Below are 22821 nucleotides of genomic sequence, written 5' to 3'. Positions count from 1 at the left end.
AAGTTGTGATGTAGCTTATGTTTGTGAGAGAGCTAGCTTGTCTGCCCTGGTTAGCTTGACTTTTAGCTCACCCTTCTTCTCAAAGTGTTTTTCAATGTGTTTTGTCACATACGTCTGGATGGCACAATGTACTGAACTAGCTCTTTGAATCCCTCACCGTCTACAACACTGATTGGCTGGATATCAGTCTCAATCACCAAAGGGGTGATGGCCTTGGACTGGTATGCATCACACTTTCTCCCCCCGGCAAGCAGCAAAGTGATCTTTGGCTGCGACTACAAGCCATCCACAGACATGGCAGCTGGGTGCTTGTTCTTAATGTGGTACAGCGTAGTGCCAGTACTGTTGGCCTGAATATAAGGCGACCCTGATTACAAGATGACACCCACCCATTTACAACACCTGTTTTTGAAAACAATAATGTTAATGTTACTTTTTGAATATAACTTACATCATAGTATAGTTACATACTCACACACTTTCCTACCAGGCTCTTGGAAATGGTCAGAAATTATTTTCTCCAGCAGTTAGTATTCTAACTGCGTGACTGCGTGTTTGTCTTTTTGAGCTCCTTATCATCTGTGACAGTGGTATTTGGCAGTCTGACATATTCCGTTTCTGCAGTAGAGACGTCGGAAGATGCTTTAGACTTGTTTTCACTTGTCAAGAATTTATTCCCTCTGTGGCAGAAAAACACGTTAAACGAGCCTTCAGAAACAAATGAAACACTTTTAGTGCTGACTGACTCTAACACACTCACTATAAACAGACTTTAAGACACTCGCTAGCCTAGCAACAATAATGTTGCAGTTAACCCATAATGTAACACTCGTTGTAAGAGTCAGTTTTACACCAGCATTTTATCCGTCCAATATTATCCGATGTTGTGAACATGTCATTGTCTAGCCATTAGTGGAGTGTGTATGCAAATTAACCTATAGACTGACATGCACAACCAGTCAAAAAACTGTTGACATCCTAGTAAGATTATAGGTTACCCCAACAGTAAGTTAACCAAACTGAAAATGCTAAGTTGGTCAAACTCAAAGGCAAAACTTAGAAAAAATACAACCTTAAAGGTATGCAATGCAGGATTTGTCAGTTAGCCCCTCCTCCCAAGCGAGGGGGGTGGGTCTATAAGTCTATACATTGTTTTTTAGGAAAGCCTGCATAGTATACCTTTGAGAAATACTTTTACTGAACTGAGTTTTCAACATTTCCATTTACAGTGTATGTGAGAATGATTTAAATAGGTTCAACAATCTACCATTCCCCTGGTGTAGTTTCGTAGCTGATCAAAAAATGCCAACTATTATAATAACATATAATAATATGTAACTATGTCCTAACCTGCCATGTAGCAATGTGATCTTAGCTGCTGTAGGTTCTGGGACAATGGAAGTGAAAAGCAACAGTTCTGTCTTGATTAATGCAGCGTAACAATGTTTATTCTCTCCTATTCTGCATAACCAAATAAACAGAATCGGTCCACTTCATGAGAGCTCTCTTTTTTTACCCCTCAAAATAAATGTGTAATCATAATAGTGAGGCTTGATTCAATGCACATGTCAGTCAGTATTTAGTGAGAGCGTAGCTCTTTATCGGTTCACAAATCAGGAGCTGAACGAAAACTAAAGATATTCTGATGGAAGATTCTCAAGATCTGTAAATAGTTGAATAATTGCTCCGTTGTGGTTTTTGTAATCTACTTCTGAACCACTCCCATACCTGCCAATCACCCTTTTATTGACTTTAGAAAACAATAACTGTGACAAATATTGTTTTAGAAAAGAATTCCAAAAATAAACCCTGATAAACAAAGTAATCATGATACAAATGATAATGGATAGAGAAAGTTAATCATTATTGAGCTTGATTGCTGTTTGCTCTGGATCAATCATAAGGTTCTTCACACAGGATGAAATGTCAATAATAATTCATGTGATAAGCTTCCATCAATTCCACTTCTTTACCTGGTAACTTGTGAGCAGGCATTTCTTTGATTGTATTTCTTAGCTTTATCAGATCTCCTACAGCTAGCTAAACCGTAGTGATATAGTTCTTCCACATAGCTCATGTTACACAGACAACACTATGCTTAAAAAAATCTAATTTTCTTACTACTACAGAAAGGAAATTGTAAGCACAGTTTATTTTTATGAAAAACTCTCATAAAGTCCCAAACCAGCTTTGAAAATAAAGATACGAGATGAGTATTTGTGCAATAAACAGACTGTATAGTCCAGCTGGGACATAGACCTACTAAATGTGGTAATGCCATGTACATTTGAAGCTAATCTGATGAGAAATAAAGTTGGCGTTATTAGCACTGACTTTAGTGGAAAAGCATGTTGGCTTTCTGATTTTTTATGTAAACCTACTGCAGCAGGCAAAACACTTTTTAAATGTCTGACCTCAAACAAAGCAAGACAGGGTGAGCGCAATCACGATCACTGTTTTACAGCCCATAATACGCTGTTGCTGTCCCTTCGTTCCTGTGTCTCAACGTGACATTTGTGTTTTGACGGAGTACACTGTAGACTGCTGCCTGGGTAATCCCAGATTTCCTATGGCACAGCTCTGAGCTTAGCAGAGGGCTCGACTAATAGCTTTCTTTTCAAATGATCGCTTTGCTACACGACTTCAGAAGAAGGCAGCGGGCGTGAAATTCAATTATGGCGCACACGCTCTGCAGCCTCGTCCAGAGCTGTCCACTTTAATCCCTCGTTTGCCTTCAAGGATTCTCAGCCTCTTTCAGACCTCTTCTCCAACTTCTCTCCTTCACTCCTGGACTTGAGTTGGCCTTCTGCGTGCCATGTACATCTTGTATTTTCTTCCTTGCTTTGGCCTTGCAATGACCTCCTTTGAACTTCAGAAGCCCCCACCCATGGGGTCCTTCTCATCACCACCCCCTTCTACGTTCACTGACCTTTGGCTAGTACTTCCCTCTTAGCCACATTGCCCTCTTTCCTCTTAAGCTCTCACCGCTTTGTTTAAGGAAAATGAGACTGCTGCCCCCCCAAAAAAAAAAACAAAAACCCCAATAGCATTGAGTCATTTGTTCAAATGTCTACATACAACATGAGTTTACCTTTCTCTAGCAAAGACCTCTAGAGGTGGAATTAGGACTCCTGTCTGTCAGGAGCAAAGGTGGTTGTGTGACATTTATATATACCCTTCATTTTCATAAGGAGGAGACCCAGGTCAAAGCATTGGACCTTGATGTGGGAGAGCGCTGTTCGTTTCCTGTTTCCTACCAACAGTAAACATTGGTTTTCTTTTAACCATGACCTCAGTCACTCCCCAACCTTAACCACTTACTTGTTCTTTCAACAATGATGGCAGAGGCTCCCTAACCATAGCAAAATTGTTGTTTTAAAACCCAAACTATGTAAGTGTCAGATCAGAAAACTGTCTGCATCTGATTTATAACAGTGATTAGTCATGGCCTTGGAAGAGCCAAATAAACGATGGCCACTGCCGACAGAGGTATAGGATCAGAAAACATCAAGGTGGGTCTTTTATTAAAGGCAATGAGAAACTGAATTTTGTCATTTAGTTTGGAGGACTTGCTAAAAATACACTCATTTGCTGCACATACTGTATCTACACAACATTTACGTAATATTAAAAGTTCTGAAGCCAAGAGATCACCATTTGTCAGATGACATTGAATTTGCAACAAAACAAGTGACATATGGGGACAATGTCACCCAATCTGGCCTCAAATCTGTACTGATTTTATTCAAATAAATAAATAATAAATAAACACTCCCATCTTATACAGAGACCCTGCAAAACTGTAATCTGGATTAAATTCTGATTATGGGTATGGACACTGGCAACAAGTTCTCTTGATGTGCAAGAAGTGACAAAAAAGTAATGAAGGTTTGGTGACTCTGCAATTCCTTTATGTTACATGATAAAATCCAGCAGTAATTAGGTCTTAAACATATTCACAACATTTTTATGGGTTTCCCTGCTACCAACTGATTACAAAGTTTGATATTTCACCAAGGGGTACTTGGTGCATCACTACGACACTATATATATTAATCTTGACGATTCCTAAAAGGTCTTATGCTTTATGAATTATGTAACAAAGATGATGAATTAAAAAATGATACTATAAGCAGGTGTACAACAAACTACATAGCATACTGTATCAGGACTATGCACTGGCCATTCTTGAACTCCCCGGTTGCTTTTTCATTCCTTTCTCTCACCCCTCTCCCCTCTGATACGCTGAACTTCTCTATTATATCTGTATTTTGGTCTTAGAAGAAGGGCACTGTAAGTGAGAGCGGGGGTGGCAAACCACATTTTAATTCCCAAGGCCCCATTAACCACATCCTCTGACATATTTCGGTCATTACACATTCCTAACATCCTTAAGAATCAGAATGACAGTGGGACAAAGGGAATGTTTTGAGCTGATACAAGCAGTCAACATGTGTAGCTGATTTTCACAAGGAAGACCCCAGTTGACATCTATTAGCCACTGAGTTGTATTTGAATTGGTTCCCATTGAGGCAGTCAAAACACAGGTAGATGTGTTGATACTGTCACAACCCAAAACTAAATATGATTAGAAACACATGGGTTGCACTTCATAAAGCCAAAGAGGAGAATAAATCTGGACAGCTTATTTTTCCACTGAGACCGATCGGGTTTGCAAAACTCCTCCCCTGCACAGATATTGTCCAATCATAGTTTAGCAACCATAACTAGGCTTTGCAGTTCTGTCAAGTTTTGGAGTTCTCAACATGCCAAAGTGGTGCGTATGAAGCACCAGTAAGAGTGAAAATAAGTTGTCATCTGGTGACTAATAACTACTTTTAATCAAGGACCCAGGGATCATTTCCAGATCCATATTTTTATTTTGGAGCTCTACTGGAATATCTTTTCATAATTTACAGTTCAAAAAACTCCTTATTTATCTTATACTGGCTCTATGCAGCCTCTCAATTCAGCCTCTGTCTGAAACAGGCTGTTTTAGCTCCTGTCTCTTTAAGGCCCCCCTCATAATGAGCACACTCTGTTCTGATTAGTTAGCTTCCAGAAAGCTGCTGCTCAGCATTGGAGGCTACGAAAACAACTACTGACTACTTTTTCTTGTTCTTTACACAAAATATAAACTTCTCAAATACATCTGTACATGTTCGAGTCTGAATTAGATACGGAATATGTGAGTGGACAACGTGAACAACCTCAGCAACGAAAGATAATGGAACGGACTCGTTGGGAATGTTAAGAAAGCAAACATTGCAAACGAAGCGTTCAGGACAGGCTGAAACCTGGGCATTTGTCTTTCAAGGAGCTTTGACCATGTTTAATGATATCCAACATCATAACAGTCTATAAATGACAGAGAATCCCATAAAGCAAAAAGCACGATATGTACCCTTTAAAAAGTACTACTAAGGCCTGACACCTGCACAGCATGACAGGCATAGCAACAGTAACCTGGCAAATGGTCAATTGTAACACTGGAATCTGAAAAGTAGCAGTAGCATCTAATCGCTCTCTCTTTGTCTCTCCTCTGGACCTAATCACCAATTCATTTCTGGAGTGAAAATATGAGTCAAGGTCATCCCCCCCGCCCCACAAAGACAAGACATGCTGTAGTCTCTAGGTCTGTGGTCTGTGGGGGCAGTGGGGGATTGAGGTGGGCCAACGCCAGATGCACTGAGCAGCCAGGACCGCCGAGAAATGCAGGGGAGGTTTCCTGCCCCGGATCCTGGGCTGGGAACACAGTATCCCATATTCCTCTCTCATCCCCAGACCCCCTAGAGGATGAGAGACAGAAGGGAGAATCACTCTGTGTTCCTATGCTCAAAATACCTCCACTTAGCTGTGCTGGCTCCACTCCTGAAGCGCTCTGCTCCTGGATTTTATGGCTGCTTCTTCTCTGTCTGCTCCTGACCCTCTGTCTCTGTCTCTTGGTCATTGCCTTGGACTTTCATTCTGACTTCCATTCTTATTTCTGCCTCTTCCTGACTCCCTCCCCTTGCTTAGTCCACTTCTTTTCCTGTCTTCAGTGTGTGGGGGTGTGTATGTGTGAGTCTCCGAGGGGTCGACTGGAAGCAGCAGTTGTGGTCTGGCCTGTGGTCAGGCACTGATTCACTGATTTGCAAACTGTAATGACATAATACTATGATTTGTGCTACAAATCGTTGAATGGCAATAACACTCCCCAGAGTCATTTAAATTTTGATATATGTCATAATCGGAGGTTCTGGTGCCTGTAGACTGCACCGTTCAAGCTAAAGCCAAGAGCTAAAACAGAAAACTCTTGACATTTCATTCCAGTCAAGAGTCTATTTTATTATTCTTTTAATATAATTACAGAAGAGACAACATATATCATCTATTAGACGCTTCATTGAGCCAGTTCACACAAATCTGAAGAGGAGGAAAAAGTACTTGGACACTCCATGCTTGATAAGGGACATTACCATTCCCTTATCAGATCTGCTGCTAACGCAGCCAGATGAATGTATGGGAAATCCCATGCTTTCTGCCTCAACAGACATTTATTGTGTCATAAGGGCAGAGAGGCTGGGGACCCACAAATCACTTGTGAGTATCAGCCCTCTAAATCCAATATGATGTCCAGCGGCTACACGTGAACTTTCACACTGTCTGTTTACTTGGCCATAGAAGTCTAGTGCTCATCCAGTTATCTTGCTTTAGCTTATGACGGCCAGTAATGATTTAAAAAAAAAAAAAAAAGCTAAACAGAATGCTTCTGGGCTGATGCCAAAATGTGGGGCTCCCAGGGGCTGCTGGTGTGGGGGTGGAGGACAGTGGATGGAAATAGCTGCCCAGACTGCGGGGAAAGCCCCTGTAAATTCTGGGACAGTGACCACAGGCCTGCCTGATGGACATACAGCTGTAGTAGCGGTGGTTGTTGGTAGGAGTGACGTTAAGTGATGGGCCTTTTGGAAGCACTGTGCAACATACTTTGTTTAGTTCTGTTTGTGGACCATCAGATGGGAAACAAGCTGGGTCCATGTTCTCGGGAGGTCCTGGGGGAGCGAGGGACCAGAGGGAGGAGATTCTGCCAAAATGCCATGTCGGCTTGGCATGTCTACGGCAACAACATGCACACCACACCGCACTGCTTCTGCTCAGGGGGACTGAGTTTGTCTCAAACATAGATCAATGAAAGGCATAATGTTGACATCAGAATCATAGCTCACATAGTTACATAAGGTCACAGCAACTGCTGGCCAACAGTACAAATTACAGTAAACACAATGTGACATGGATTCTATCAAACTGATGGGAAATTTTAAGTCAAATCTTTGGAATATACCAATACACATTTGGTATATTTGTATTGGGCTGTATGAGAGTGACTACATTGGTTTCCAGAGCTTAAATAAGAGTATACAGCCATGCTAGCAGGTCTGCAAGGCTGTACTCGAGTACAGTGGTGCTTTGAGCTGAATGCTAACATCAGCATGCTAACATGTCCACAAGGATAATGCTAACATGTTGATGTTTAGCAGATATGTTTACCATGTCAACATGCTAACATTATCTAATTAGCAGTAAACACAAAGTCCAGTTGAGACTGATGGAAATGTCAGTAGTTTTGCAAGATTTTTGGTCACAAACCAAAGTATTGGGGAGACTGAAATGTCGGCCTGATAGTGACGCTAGATAAAAAGTCTGGCATCACCACAGTTATTTTAATTCATCCTGAGGGGGACATTATGCGTCTACCAAATTTCATGACTCATAATCACAAATGTCAACCTCATGGTGACACAAGAGGAAAAATCGGGATCACCAAAATCATTAGAGTACGTTATCTGGGAACCATGCATGTCCGTGGTGTAATGTATAAGACACCCCTAGTACAAACAAAAATAAACAAATATTTCCTGTATTTTGTTTTGTGCTCACAATCAAGATCCCACTTATTGCAACTGTTCTTACAATTCACTGTGAACACAAAGTTCAGAGATCCAATCCATGCCATGATGTCAACCAGCCAGCCTTTTTCTTTATTATTATTATATTATATATATATTTTTTTTTTTTTATCCAATTTCCATTATTGTGTGCTCACTTTTGCCATTGTTTTTATTGAACCTGTTTTTAGTGTTTTCCACCTAACATCATTTTATTGCCCTGTGTTAATGTTCTTTTCCTTTTGTCTGTCTTTGTAATATTGTAAACTCTGATACCATAGTGATATAAACTAAATCATACTGAAATATTACCTCAAATCATTTTTTTTTAGATGCATGTACAATGAAATAATGGCAGTGTGAGTGCTATAAATAACCGCAGCTTTTTGTTATGGTAAGGACAGCTGCTCTGATGTTATTGTACAATTTTGCCAGTGAGACACATACAGTGAAATTACTTGAAAGACAAAGGTATTCATGTACATACGGTGAATCAAAGGTGTGTGTATGTCTATTTATGGTTAACAGCGCTGCATGTGCGTACAATTTCACAATGATTTAACCTCATAAAACAGAACCATGTGAATGCACAGCTTTATATTATAAACGTGATGTACAGTGTCTATGCATATTTCACCCTCTGTGTATACAAAGAGTTTAAGCTTTAAACTTACACTCAGTTTTACGCATCTGGCACCTGGTTTCACAATATTTACCACACAAGGACTAATCTTAATGCATGAATGCATGAATGCATGTTGCATGCACCTTCAACAACTCTGAAACCACGGAAACCTTATCAACAGAAAATCCAAAGCAAAGACGTAACAGTTACTGCTGTCTGCACTGTCTGAATGACAAGACATCTCTGGGAAAGTCAGTGGAAAACCAAAGAGCCGTTACCAACAAGGATACTGCCAAATATTTGAAAAATTGAACAAGGAAGTGCAATAATACAGGCACAGAACAGCGGTGAACTCTCAGAGGGTACTGTGTGCAGTGAAATTTAGTGTAATCAGATCATAAAAAGCAAACAGGATTGATTTAATGCCTAATTGCATTCACTATGTTTGTGTAGCACAGGCTGCACTGCATACAAACTAAAAGTCCATGCCAAGTACACCTGTTCCCATGGCAACTGCATCCAGAAAGGTAATTTTTCATAATATGAGACTGTTATCAGATAATTCCCACAGTCTCTCATGTACAGCACCACAGGACATCATATATAGAACAATCATAAGTGCAATAAACAACATGCGAGATGGGCAGAATGATGGAAAGCATGTTCCCGACCCCAAAAATATAAAGGATATGATGGAAAATGAAACGTCTCCATCATCCTGAGAAAGTTAAAACAAATATCAACATGATCAGCTCTTCGATGCTCTGTGGGGTTTGTGTAAAAAAGGAGGGAGTGACTGATATATTTGGTAAGAGAAATGTGCTGGTGATGCCATGTGCAACTGGCAGTACTATAAGCAAACATTGTGCCCTTCACTGAGCTATGAATCATAAGTAGGGGGAAGTTTGCAGACAGAGGCCCTTGTGAATGTGAATGTGATGGTGTGGATATAGCTCCGGTCATGTCAGACTGTGTGGGAAACACAAAGAGGGGCAGGCAGAGTCACATGGGTCGTCCTGCTCCCAAAGACATCTCTCCCTCTCTCTTTCTCTCTGTCCTTTCAATCTCTCACTCATTCTTTTTCTCACTGGCAGGCCTACCCTTACATCTCTCTCTCACATACACACTCCTCCGTTGCACTCTTGATTTATGCTAGTACCTTGTTTGTTTCTCATTTTCCCCTTTTTAATCATGTCTTTTATGATTCCCTTTTTTATTGTTGTTATTGTTGTTATTTAGTGTCTACATTATTTTGCATTAGGATGTAGTCTGTACATCCGAAGTAGTAGTGTGTGTGTCTCTTCAATAGCCAGGGTAGTATGCACATGTGGTATTATGTAATGATCTGCTATATGTGGTTGTGTGTTGAGGAACATGTGCTTGTAAGTGCGGTATATGTGCAGGGTAAATATATACATGCGTATATACACATGTCTATGTGTGCATGGGCATGTTTACAGTTCTTTGTGTGTACACTGTGCAAAGTATTTGTGGACATATGAACTTTTTGTACTCTTATGTTTATATCTCTAACACCAAAACAAAGTGAACTGATTAATACATTAATACAGTACATCCTGTGTGTGTTCTTAAAAATTAGCAACAATAGTTTCTAGACATTTCTGGCCATATTAACTTCTCTATCGTTGCCTGTTTAACTATTTTATTGTGTGAGCTTTGTTCTTTTCAGTATGCATGAAAAATAATACACGTGTAGATGTATTTACATCTGCTGTGTGGGTATTTAGATAAGCCTTTTTTCACAGAAGGCATGTTGACATGTGACTGCAGCAGCAGCACGGGTCTAAATGATAACATGAATGATGGCTGAATTCTATTTAGCTGCTTTATGTTCAGGGTCCTGGTATGGCACCTGCTGCCTAACTGTCACACTGTCATGCTTTACTGGAACACTTTAATAGAACAGAGCCATTAATTAATGTTATGTCATTAGTAACACCTGTGACTTTCCCGTTGTGCCAAGTCATTGAAGACTTGTGCTGCTGTAAAAAGGTCGATATGGCTTGGTGCAGTGGTTACTAATCTGAACATCAGGAAACCCTGGAGACCTCATCTGGAGGCTCACTACATGTTTAAGGGATAAGCAAGAAAAAGTATTATGCATATTTTTTCTGACATGCCAAATGTTTTGCTTTTTTCTCGTGAAATATGGCTCACATTTATCTCTTCAAGCTTCTAAAATAAGACAGAAGCAGACATTGCGGCATTTTTAGGGGTCACAAAGAAAAAAGTCGGGAGCCACTACCTGTCCAGCCATTGCTATATTTATGGGGGAAATTAATTGTTCACAGAATTAACATCTTGGGAAACTTGTGGATAAACTGTGGACAGTTTGTGAAAAATCAGTTTGCCACGTGTGTATCTTCTCCATTTGGTAATAATCCAGCGGTAAATGTTAGTAAATTGTTGATAAATGGATTTTGGTCCAGACATGCTGCTGAACTTGATTGTACTAACCGATAAAGCATTAGTATGATTTGTTAACCATTAATAAGTCATTACTTACAACTGCAAATCACATTATGCGGCTGATACACAAAAGGAGAAGATTTAAATATGGCATGTATGTTCTGCTGCTGCAAGAAGTCCCCGAACAGACATTAAAGCCACGTGAGATTAATGCATAGGACCCCTCCCTCCCTCCTACATGCAAAAAATGAAAACAAAAACATTTATTAAGCTGTTGAATTAAAAACAAAGCTATTTTAAATATGCTTCTGGTCACGTTGCACCTGTTAACAAACCACTGGCACCGTTTTCTGAGGCCGACAGGAAAAGGTCTTGAAATAGCTTTCCCATGAGTCTCTGGTCTAAAATAAAATAAAGGGGCTGGCAGGAGCCGCCCACCGCACTGGTGCGACCCTGTCATGGGAACCATGCTAAACTGTCTGTGGAGATTTGAGCAGAATAAATGAAACAGCCATCCTTGAGTATCTCTATTTACATCGCTAATGCAAATGCTCATTTATCTTTAGCATATAATAAATACACAGGAGAGGCTATTCCGAGTGTGTGTGTATTTGTCTGTGTGTGTGTGCCAGTGCTTGCACGCGGGCTTGACACGTGTTCGCGCTGGTGGAGATGCCTTGTTGACTTGTCTTAGACACGATGAGTGAGAAGAGGAATAAGCAAATCGCATTAAAAGTGTGGGAGTGAAGAGCCAATAAGACCTGTAAACAAAAAAGGGCATGCTAGCCATTATCGCCAAAGTAAACACGAACACACAGCATGCTTCAACAAAAACATTTACATTAAACACCACACAAAAGACCATTTATTAAAAGAAAACAATAATGCTTCACAACTTACAAAGTTGAAGCATCTCTGAAAACCCAAACAGGCTAGATCCACCAGAGAAAAGTGAGGATTCCTCTGAAATGAATCAGGTTTTTTGGGGGCAATGAAGCAGAATACCGAAGCACACCAACCAGCTCCGTTCACCTTTCTCTGCTTTATTCTCAGACTGCAATCTATTTTAGGGACCTCTGATGGCTCCGTCTTGGCCACATTTCCCTTTTTCCACTGTAGAAAAGTTATTCATAATCCTCCCAATAACTCAACACTGTTTGTCCAGTGTGATAAAGCAAAGGGAGCGTTTGCAATCTAAATTTGCATTCTTCTGAAGCGAATGGCTTTGTCAGCTGGAGTAGTACAGTTTGCTGCGCCTGCCTCCTCCCGCTGCAGGGAGGCTGTTTACATGGGGGACAGCTCAGAGATCCAGAGAGGAGACAACACTCCTGGCCTCTTCCCCACAAGAAAGGCCTCCGTGGGTGGGCAGCGTTTCACCCGCTGATGCTCCTAGATCATCCCAGAGACACACAAGAAGAATAAAACTCTCAGAGGAATTGACAGATTTTGTGCCAAATAGTCCATTTTATGACACGGCCTCCCTCTCGGCTGTATTATCTGGACTTTAGAGCCTGTCACTGGGGAACTGGGAAATGGGGCAAAGTTGAGAAATGAGCAAAGATTACCCTTGAAAAAGCAACAAAATAGAAACAGAAGGTTGCTGATGGAGGGAATCCCCTTTAATCTCCTCTGTGGAGTTTCAGGGAATTTTAGGGTCCAGGTCAAGAGCAAGAGGTCAGAGGTTAGAGGTGGGGCATTAAACTGATCTGGCAGGCCATGAAATGAGACATCAGAGCCTGTACTGCTCTCAGCTATGTCAGCTTAAAGTAATCAAAAACACAAGCTGGCGTAATTCCTAAGTGTATTCCTTGACAATATAAGTGAGGGAGCTCTGGCAGGCAGATAACATAAAGAGACTGTCACACGTTGGCCTTTTAGTGTGATGCTTGTTTTTTTGTTGTGTCCTTTGGGCATGTTTAGAGTAGTTTATTTGAAATCTTAGGTGTTATAATGTTCTAAAATTGGGCCAAGTGGAAGACATTTTCACCAAAACCTGGGTGGCCATAGATAATTGTACCTGAGATGCCTGAAAATACAGCTCTTAGTCCTCTTTAAAGAAGTGTGGTGCAGTCTGTTCAGAGCGAGAAAGTAATCCCAATCAGCCACAGGGAGCAACCACATAATGCAAGGATTTATGGGTATAAAGAGAGGGTTGTTGACACTTGATAGCCAGCAGTTAGTGCTTAGAAAGCTGAGCGTACAAAATTAACTGAGAGCACACCACAGTCACACACAGCTAATGCTCAGAATCAGCTATTTCCTCTTGTGTTTTTAACTGTATGAAGCCCTGAAACAGACAAAAGGTAGTAAAGGAGTCCAAAGTGTAACTGAATACATCAATAATGAAATACAGTTAATTAAGTGATCAAAATATGAAGCATTATATTTTCCTTTAGCCTCCAATCAGTTGATCAAATAAATCAAAACAATTAATTTTACTTTTCGATTCATCTCTTCTATTCTTTATGTCACATCAAAACGCTGGACTGTCAGCCAACTTCCATCAGAAAACTACACCAGGGCAGGTAACACTGGTCATTTATTTACTGTGTACTGCGTAGTGTCACTGTATCAACTACTGTAACAGAAGCTAAACCATTTCAGCCTGTAGAGCTATAACTAGTTAAGCCTTACTGTGTGTTCAGACAGCATGCAAGTTTCACGTTACTTGTGCAAGTTTGCCCACAGGATCATTTGTGTTTATATGCCCCGAACAGTGAAAATACCAGCTGAACATTAGCTGCAAGCTAGCTAGCAACGGACGCACCAACAGTCTGTAGGAGTGTGTGTGTGTTTGTGTTCAGTTCAGCCTCTGACTGAACTCAGAACTCACCAGAGACTGTGGTTCTTTCTGTTATTTCCCTACAGTCTCTTTCGTTTTCCCCCTCTCATCTCTGTACGTTTATGAAGCAGAATCAGAAAGCCATAAAGGTATACGCGCAAATTTTTCGCTCAAGTTGAAACATTTTAAACTCGCACATAGAGCTGCCAACTCTCACGCATTGACCATGAGACTCACGCAATTGACACTTCACATGCTCTTACACAACATGACCATTTTCTCACACAGTGAAAAACAAATTCATTAAGATTAAGGTTACTTAAGATAAGATAACTTTATTAATTCACTTTATAAATAACTTTATTAACTGATAACGTTGCGGCGTGGAAAGAGGACACTGACAACGCGTGAACAGACAAGACAGAGCAGCACAGCACAACAACAGCACCATGTAACAGCAAGTTATTCAGCAAGACATATACACAAATCTGTTATATTGTAATTTATTCCTGTGCATGCTGCCTCAGAGAAATCTCAGTCAGCAGCTCTGCGGACAGCGGCACAGCATCTCTTCTAGGGGTGGAGCCAAATCCAAATATGGTATTCGGAAAAGTACAAATAGTGGGTTTTTACAAATATTTATTTTGTACAGATATTTTAAAAGTTATTTGTTTCCAGGGAGAAAAAACATGTCAAATAATAGTGCCCAGGTCAGGACTCAGTTACATTGCTGTCTAGGTCTCTCTCCTCTGCGCTGCGCTGCTGTCTCTTTCTTTGTCATACATGTATAAATAGCTGCAGGTCTGTGGATCTGATGGAGCTGAGAAGAAGAAGCACCTGTGTAACATCATGAGCAAAGCTACTAAATGTCCCATGCTAGCGAACACTAGCACACTCTAGCATAACAAAGTACATGGCAGCAGCCCTGCCACACACATGCCTCAACAAACATACCCCATAGCTGGCAGGTATGTGCATAAAATGTAAAAAATGTCAATACATTGACTTCACAATTATTTTTTAGCAACAGCAAAAATACAGAACGTAAACAGAGCAAAGCACATCTGATTAGCATTAGCTACTAGCTAAATCCATTAGCTTTGCTTGCTGTCTAAAATAATTTTACCAACTGAGTTGAGGTTCAAAGAAAAGTATAAAGCTGCATATTTCTTTTAGCACTATTTTAATGATTGATTTAACTATATTATTTATTGATGTATTTGGTTAGATTCTGACTTGGCTGATAATCTTTTATCTTTTGTCAGTTTTGGGGCTCCGCAACTATGAACACCACAGAAAGAGCCAGTTATGCCAAAGAACATTAATCTCAAGTTACATAGCCTAAAATCTGATTTATTTCAATCCATCTGCCACCAAAATCTTTGATATAAAACATTAACACTTTGATTGCATGCTGAGTGGAATCCAGAGCTGTTTGATGATCAACTGCCAGTACAGTGTCTTATCTCCTCAAACAGCCTGGCTCTGACTAAGCTGAACTTCTGCATGACTTTTTCTTTCAACAGGGAATTTACAGGCATCAAACTGAAACACTTTGTTCTACACTCAGCCTCCCGTCTCTGTTTTCTCCCGCAGCTTAGGGGCGGTTCAAGAAGCGAAGCTTTATCCTACCACCTGAAATTCATTACTCTGCTCCTTTATGACTAGGTATGTCTTGTATCTTGTCCTTTTTTGTTTTGTTTTTTTCAACATGGGTCACAAAGTCAGACTTGAAACTGCGATTCAGTCAATATCTTGACTTACACTGAAGGTTCTTCTGTTTTACTCGTCATACACAATGTGCAAAATACTTTCATCTGAGCATATCTGTGACTTATCATATATACATATTTTTTTTCCCTGAACAAAAATGTTCCAGAGCTTCATTTTTGGAATGGGTTCTGTATTATCTCCAACTGTTAGTTAAATATAGAGTAACTGCTTGCATTTTATATCCCCATGGGGCACCAATCACGACTATTTATAAGCTCGTATATTATACTCCTCCAATCCAAAATCTCTGATACGGCTTGACGAAATGCACAAAATAAGTTACCACACAGCCACATTACTCCCCACAGCCAAGCACAGGGTGTGCACACTTGTCTTTAACAAGGCTAAAAAGTAGAGAGGGCTTTGCTTTACAGTATTAATGAAAGAGATATAGCAAAGAATGTTCATAATGTATGGACTTAACTATCTGTATGTGAAAAAAGTAGCTGAAGCTTCCATATATGGAGCAATATAGACAATATATTCACCAGGAAAGAAACAGGTAAAGATTCCTGAGTCATACCCTAAAACTCACCACCTACCTCTCACTCATGTCTCTGATCCCTTCAACCCATTCCTCCATCATTCCCTCTGACCACGCTGACATAAAAACACTGTGTACAAGGGCATCACTGACAGCAATGTCCTCCCCTCCATCACAGGTCGAGCAATTCACCCCGAGCAGAGGAATTAAAGAAAGCAGAGATATCGTCAGATGATAATCCCCTCTAAGATTTGGAGATGCTGTTATCGCATGAAATGTACTGGCCATTTTTCAAAATCTTTCACCCGTAAGACTCTCTTATGTTGTAGCTGTATGGCTTGGTTTATAGCTCTGGGAACTGCAGTGTGTTCGACCTCTGTGTTCACCTTTGACCCAGAGGAAGTTGTAAACACAGAATCTGTTCTGAGGTCATGAAACAACGCTGGCATGAGATCCTACTGCTGATGTACCTCTAAACCTACGATTTCAAGATATCATGAGATGAGGTAAGATTGGGTGGTCGTGTAGCGTATGTATGTGTATATGTGTGTGTATGTGTGTGTCATAGGGGAAGGGTTCTCGTACACACTGCCTAACCTTATCTCAATGGCATCTTTCCAGGAAAATGAATTGGGGAAAAATGCTAACATAAAATACATGCACAGAAACCAGAGGGATGTTTGAGTGACACTAGTTTGATGTTGCATGTCTCCTGACACACAAGACCGTTTGGAAATAAGCCCCGTGCTGCTGAGGTATGACAGTAAAAAGACCCCATGAGCTGCTCTGTGACAGACTGTAATAAATGTCATAACCATTAACTCTTTCTCATACAGACACAAGGCACACCATCGACCAGGTAACACATACAGTAGGCCTGCAAAATTGCTGCTGAGAGTCAAACTAAACAAAACAGCTCCTGTAGATTGATATGTACTATGGTATTTTGGGAGGGAGCTTTTATGGGGTGGAAAAATGTACATAGTCACTTTTCATGAGGGCCAGTAATGTTTAAATCCCTGCAGACTAGCTATAAAATCATCATCCTGAGACATTGTGAGTGTCAGAGCATTTTTCTATAACTCTTGCTGCATTTCACATGGGACAGAAATGTAAAAACGTAATAGCTCCAATACATATAGTGGTCACTATGGGAAAGCAAGATAATCTCTGGGTAATAAACTTGTTATAGTCTCAAAGGAAGGTTTAAGTATAAAATAAGAACATTACAGAACAGTGAGTATTAAAGTCTCCAGCTGGGGTGACTGAAAGCTGGTAGTTCTATCAATCACAGCTCACATGTAGCCTCACACAGCTAGAGTGTATTTGACAAGCTCAGTTTTCAATTGGACATTTAAGTCTGGAACACATACACTTAAGAGTCACTTCAGCCTGGATTGATACACAAGGGAAGATTCAGCAAATATTTAGATGATGACATGATCCTCCTACGACTACAAAAATTCTTCACTAACACCAATAACACCAATAACAACTACATTTTGTGCACATGTAGGAACAGCCCATCTGATTGGGGGTTACACAGTCTGTTGTAATGTAATGTCAGAAGTCAAGTGGGAAATGATCAAATCAAGACGGAAAGAGTGAAGTTTGAATGGAAAATAATGCTAGCCTATACAAAAAAAGGTCCCAAAAAGCAAAAAGGTCAGAGAGAAAAAGAAAAAAAATCTTGTGGCTGATGCTGCAAAATGTTTTAAGTTAACACGTTTATTAAGTTAACATCGATGCCACTGTCATGCAGAATCCCGTTAGCGTTAGCATGCCTAGTTGCAGTGACAACATTAACAGTCCGCCAAATGAAGAGGAGGAGGAAAGAGTCTGGATGAAATGAGCAGCTTGATTCCAGTGGAGAGCAGGAGCAAGAAGAGGAGGATGCTGCTGAGGTGAAAAGTTGCATGACAACCTCTAGCAAGTGATACTGCTAACGTTAGCTCAGTGGGAAAATTGAGTTTTGGCTATTTTGTTTCATGATGACAAGATTATATTTTGTCATATAGTACTTCATGACATATGATTATGTCATATATGTTTTATTTGTGAAGTTACAGATTAAGTGTGCCGAGAGTTGGGTTGCCCATGTCGATTATATCAATAGTCAAGTGCACCTCTTGGGTTGCTGAATCTTCCTCTAGGCTATTTCTTTATAACATTATTTTATGAAACCCTGTAAGTACACATGTTGTCAGGGTGCCACCTTGATATCTATTGCTTAGCCTACATGTCATAAATAGTCTGATATAGCGTTAGGCAACTCATACGCGTGTATGTTGGGGGAAAATTGCTTGGGCCGAATTTTGTTCCCAGTCCAACCCTGCTGACAGATTAAAATAGGATGAGCAAACAGTACAATGATTTGCCAGATTACTATATTAAGATATAAACAGACTGTCTACACTGGACATATTTCAGCTGCGTTTTTTATTGGATCATCTGATGGAAGATTTGTAGTAGGCTTCAATTTTTATCAAAACATTCCTCAACACTGTAAAGCTGTGTAATAGTTTGCCTTTTACTCATGCTTTACAGGCATATCTGCAACCAGGGGTGTATTTTTACACTTTAAGTCTATTTTCTTCTGACTTGTGCATACAAGACTACGACGATTGCACATTGGGCCGTGGGCGCTGCCAAAACGCAGCTGGTCACACAGCAGCACTGTAGCTGAACACATTGATTCTAGTTCATTTAAAGTGGAAGTTCATTTAAAGTCCGTCTTCGCACAGAACCTAGTAAAAAATAGTGGTAACATTGCCACAAAACCAAAAGATTAGCGTGTATACAAGAGTGACAGTTGTTGTGGGCGTGCTGATACAGTTACAAGTGTGAAGATGAAATTCATTCCAAGATGTCCAGTTTGAGGTTTAGATACAAAAAACATATAATACAAATGCACTACAATAACACTATTGTGGCTCAATTTATGTGCGTCTCATCTTTTCAATAATTCTCATCTAAGACAAACAGCTATTAAAGAAATGTGAGGCTGAGAGGAAGTGGTCCTACCTGCTCACTGGCTGTCCCTTAACATTCCTGTTTCAAGCCACAGCCTGGTATCCTCCACCTGTTAGAGAGAGATATAATGATAATGAAACCACATGTCATTTTGTGTGTACAAAACTGTGATTGATCTATAACCACCATCATCAGCATCAACGACTTCATCTTCAAACTCATCTTTCATCATTAACATCATTGCTCTCCATCAGAAGCACCGGACTGGGATTTGCAAACAGCCTTCCATCTGTTTTGTTTCTTTCTTTGACTGACAGCGCATCAAAGAGGTGAAGCACAACCCCTGAAAGCTCCGACTATCCCTGCGGATCACGATGCTTGGACACGTTCTCCTCTCTCTCTCTCTTCCTCTCTCTCTCTCTCTCTCTCTCTGGCGGGGCAACAAACTGCCAAGTAAACACGCATGTAATCAAGCAGCCAATAAATACACCAGAATAGCACGACAAGAATGTTCACACAGTTAATGTGGATCCCACAGAGCGCCAACAGCTCTGCCAATCCCAGTGGGATCTGGGAGCGGGTACAACAGGGAAATGGCCGCGTTCCAGTTAATTGAAGAAGACTTGATTTTTCTGCACCTTGGAGCCAGAAACCTCAGCTTAATACGCAACCCTGCGGATCCGACGTTTAAAGCCGGTACGATGGGATATCAGACAATTAAAGAGAGGAAACAAAGAAGGGTCTTGCTAGCTTGTTTGCAGAGGCGTGAACTTAATTGCTTGCGGGCTTTGCAAGCCATCTGATTTTACTATCTTGTACAAGCAAATACAAAAACACACAGACACTAAAGAAAGACACACACACACACACACACACAGCATGCATATTCCTTTATGTATCTTGGAAGAATGAACAAGAGGTCAGCAGATATTCATCTTTCAATAAGCCAAGAGACTGAGATGAATTAAGATCTCAGCTGTATTCTGGTTTAATATCAAATCACCCTGATTGAATGGAGTAATAACAACCTGTACTTCATGATGTATAGTACTTCATTAAGTTGTTGAATCATTGAAGAAACAATGCTAGCAGTCGTGGCTTAATAGATCCTGTAAACATAATTCTTTCCCATGTGATAAGAGGACTAAAACCTTTCCAAGGAAATGGCGCTGACATGAAGTCATGCTATTTCTCGCAGCTAGTCTAATGACAGCATGAAGTATTTTGTCAGGAGACACAGCCAACAACAACAGCAGTAACCTCTTATTATTCATTATCTCTTTATACTCTACAAGTTTTGAGAGCATCTTTTGTAACCGTCAGGGAAATTATTCTTCAGCTTTACTAGTGATACTACCAAGAGAGAATAGTGACACAGAACTTCTGATTGTAAGACTGATTTGTGTTTTTTTGGAATCATATGCATCCATTTCCCCGTGAGTGATGGATTCAGTGTAACATCTGTTTCAGGATACAAACAACAAGGCCGTAACCCGGTAGAAGAATTCACAGCCTCGTCCATGTCCATTCATCCAGACCAGTGCCCATTCTTGACAGTTTTACTTTGGTCTTTCTCAACCCTGTTATTCTGATCTATGTATGCAGGCTGCTTAAGGCAGACTTACACTGAGAGCATTCAAAGCAGGAGAACCAAAGACTTCTTCCCACTTAGATTGTTATTACAGGCACATCGTGTACCCAAACATCACAAGTCTCTCATTACAGTGGAACAATCTTATTCTAGTACTTTCGCCTGGGGGACTTCATGTAGGGTTCTGTTTTGTCATCTGCATATGCTTAATTTATGCTTAAATTATTCCTCATCCATTCAGGGTGGTGATTGTCTGTAGTCCTGGTCAATGTATTGTCTAGGATTTGCTGTTTTTCATGGATCTTTTGCAAAGATTGAGTGATAACGCATTTATACACACTTTCTGAGAATCTTTCCTCAATGGCATTAATAGTGACATCACATCCAGAGTAGCCTCTGTTCACTAACTTCTGTAAGTCAATGCAATCTCTCATTCAGAATTTCTTTCATCTGTCTTTCTGAAAAAAATTAAGTGTGTTGCTAGAGTTTACTTTCCATATCCAAGGACAAACTGGCTCCACTACAGCACTTGCTATTAGAAATTTAAATCTTTGTGATTTTAAGAAAAGATTACTTTTGTGAGCATACAAAAAACTACAGCTCCCATGAAGATTTACTCTAATACTCATGCCATTGTACTGGTTTTGTCCGTACCCATAACATCCATTAACTCTCTCTTCTAATGTTGTTTTCCGAACATTTTAGCTGTAATCGCTGCTGTCTAAAAATGTCTACACTGTTCTGGCCATTGTTATTACAGACATATCTGAACTAACTGTGACCCCTCAACTCACTCATGGACTCACCTGTTTTGTCCAGTACATTCAGAACCATATCCTGTTCAATTAGTATAGAACAGAGGCACAGTAGCTCAGCAGCTGCCTCTCTTTATTGTGAAGAAAGGTCTCGCCACACACCAAAACTCTTCCCAGAACAGGACAGGATGAGCAATATAAACTAGTTTTACATCCAAATTTAGTGTAAATTTTAACCAAATTTCCAGAATATCAGCAAATGAAAATTCAAATAAAATTACATTTTCATAATAGGAGTTGTTTCATCAAGATAAACAGCTGGACGCACTATTTTTCCAGCCTGAGCCATTAAGCCACTGAGGGCGCAATAATTTCTGTTTCTGTTTGTTTCATGTATTAATTTGAAGAACGTTACAGTGTCTTCATCGCTCCACACAGATCTGCTGCTATTTTGTCTCCTCAGTGGAGCGGAAACTTAACCCTTACATACTGTTCTAAACCTTCACAGTATGGAGCGGTTCATTTTTGACCCAGCTCAAGAATCCCTTTGTCATTAGTCTCTCTACCAAATGTTGAACCACAAATGGATTTTGCATCCATAGATATCTTGTCATCAATAAATGGGTGATTGATCCTTCATTAATGTTTCAGAAAGCAGAGAGAGTGTTTCCTTTAAGTTTGACACTATTTGATTATAGAGAAAATACATTCACAATCACACTATTTTATGATCTTGTGTTATCTAAAACAAGAAAACATGGTGGACATGATTATTTCTATGAATTCAATTTAAATGAAGGATGCAACAACATTTTTGAATGGTGGGTTTCATTATAACCATTTAAACCATCAGTCAACACTGCCTATAAACCACATCTCCCTCCTTTTCTGTCAACTGTACACAATAAACTCTGCATTAAGGGTATTAGTCATAAAACAAAACCACAAACTGGTTTGTAAATTTCAAACAAGACTGCAAAAAGCATTACTTTCACAGTCCTTTGTTGTGCAGAAGTTGCATCTCCCTCTCTTTTGTTCCCTTGTGGCAACTGACTGTGGGAATGCAGATAGATCAGGGCAAGATTTGGACTTCTGTGGTGTTTGGAGAAGGTGGCATCGCCTTTGCATGAGAGAAGCCACAAGGGCCTTTCCTCCATGTTGTCCTCCTATTCTAATACTTTCTCTTCAACAGATCTATCAAATCACTCCTTCTACTCCATCAAATCAGTGAAATAGGGACTCAGGTACTTTTTATAGTCCTATGAAAGCTGCCCTCCACTAATGGGAGGACTGTGTTGGGCAACCACTATGTTGGCTGCATGGAAATTGATGGGTTTTTCAAAGTGTGTCAAGGCCCATCATGACCCAATGTCCCTACTGTGTGTATAATATATATGACAATGCCTATGCATGGTTTTACTCTTTTACTGTTTTAAGATTCCCCCATAACACCTCAAAGGTCTACAGGAACCCACCTAGGTGG

At 40.2% G+C, this 22821-nt stretch overlaps 1 protein-coding gene across 12 annotated transcripts in view; it reads right to left on the bottom strand.

Annotated features, from left to right (window-relative positions):
• myocd (myocardin) overlaps window positions 1-22821 on the bottom strand; it is a 164207-nt gene that overhangs the window by 90921 nt on the left and 50465 nt on the right. For all 12 annotated transcript variants that reach the window (XM_044338789.1, XM_044338797.1, XM_044338799.1 and 9 more), the window contains one exon: window positions 19044-19101. The gene's annotated coding sequence lies outside the window, so the exon portion shown is untranslated. The remainder of the gene's footprint in view (window positions 1-19043; window positions 19102-22821) is intronic.

This window comes from Thunnus albacares, chromosome 20, assembly GCF_914725855.1.
Source record: "Thunnus albacares chromosome 20, fThuAlb1.1, whole genome shotgun sequence".
Taxonomy (NCBI): domain Eukaryota; kingdom Metazoa; phylum Chordata; class Actinopteri; order Scombriformes; family Scombridae; genus Thunnus; species Thunnus albacares.
Note: the sequence above shows the minus strand (reverse complement) of the source record. Positions and strands in the feature narration are given on the sequence as shown.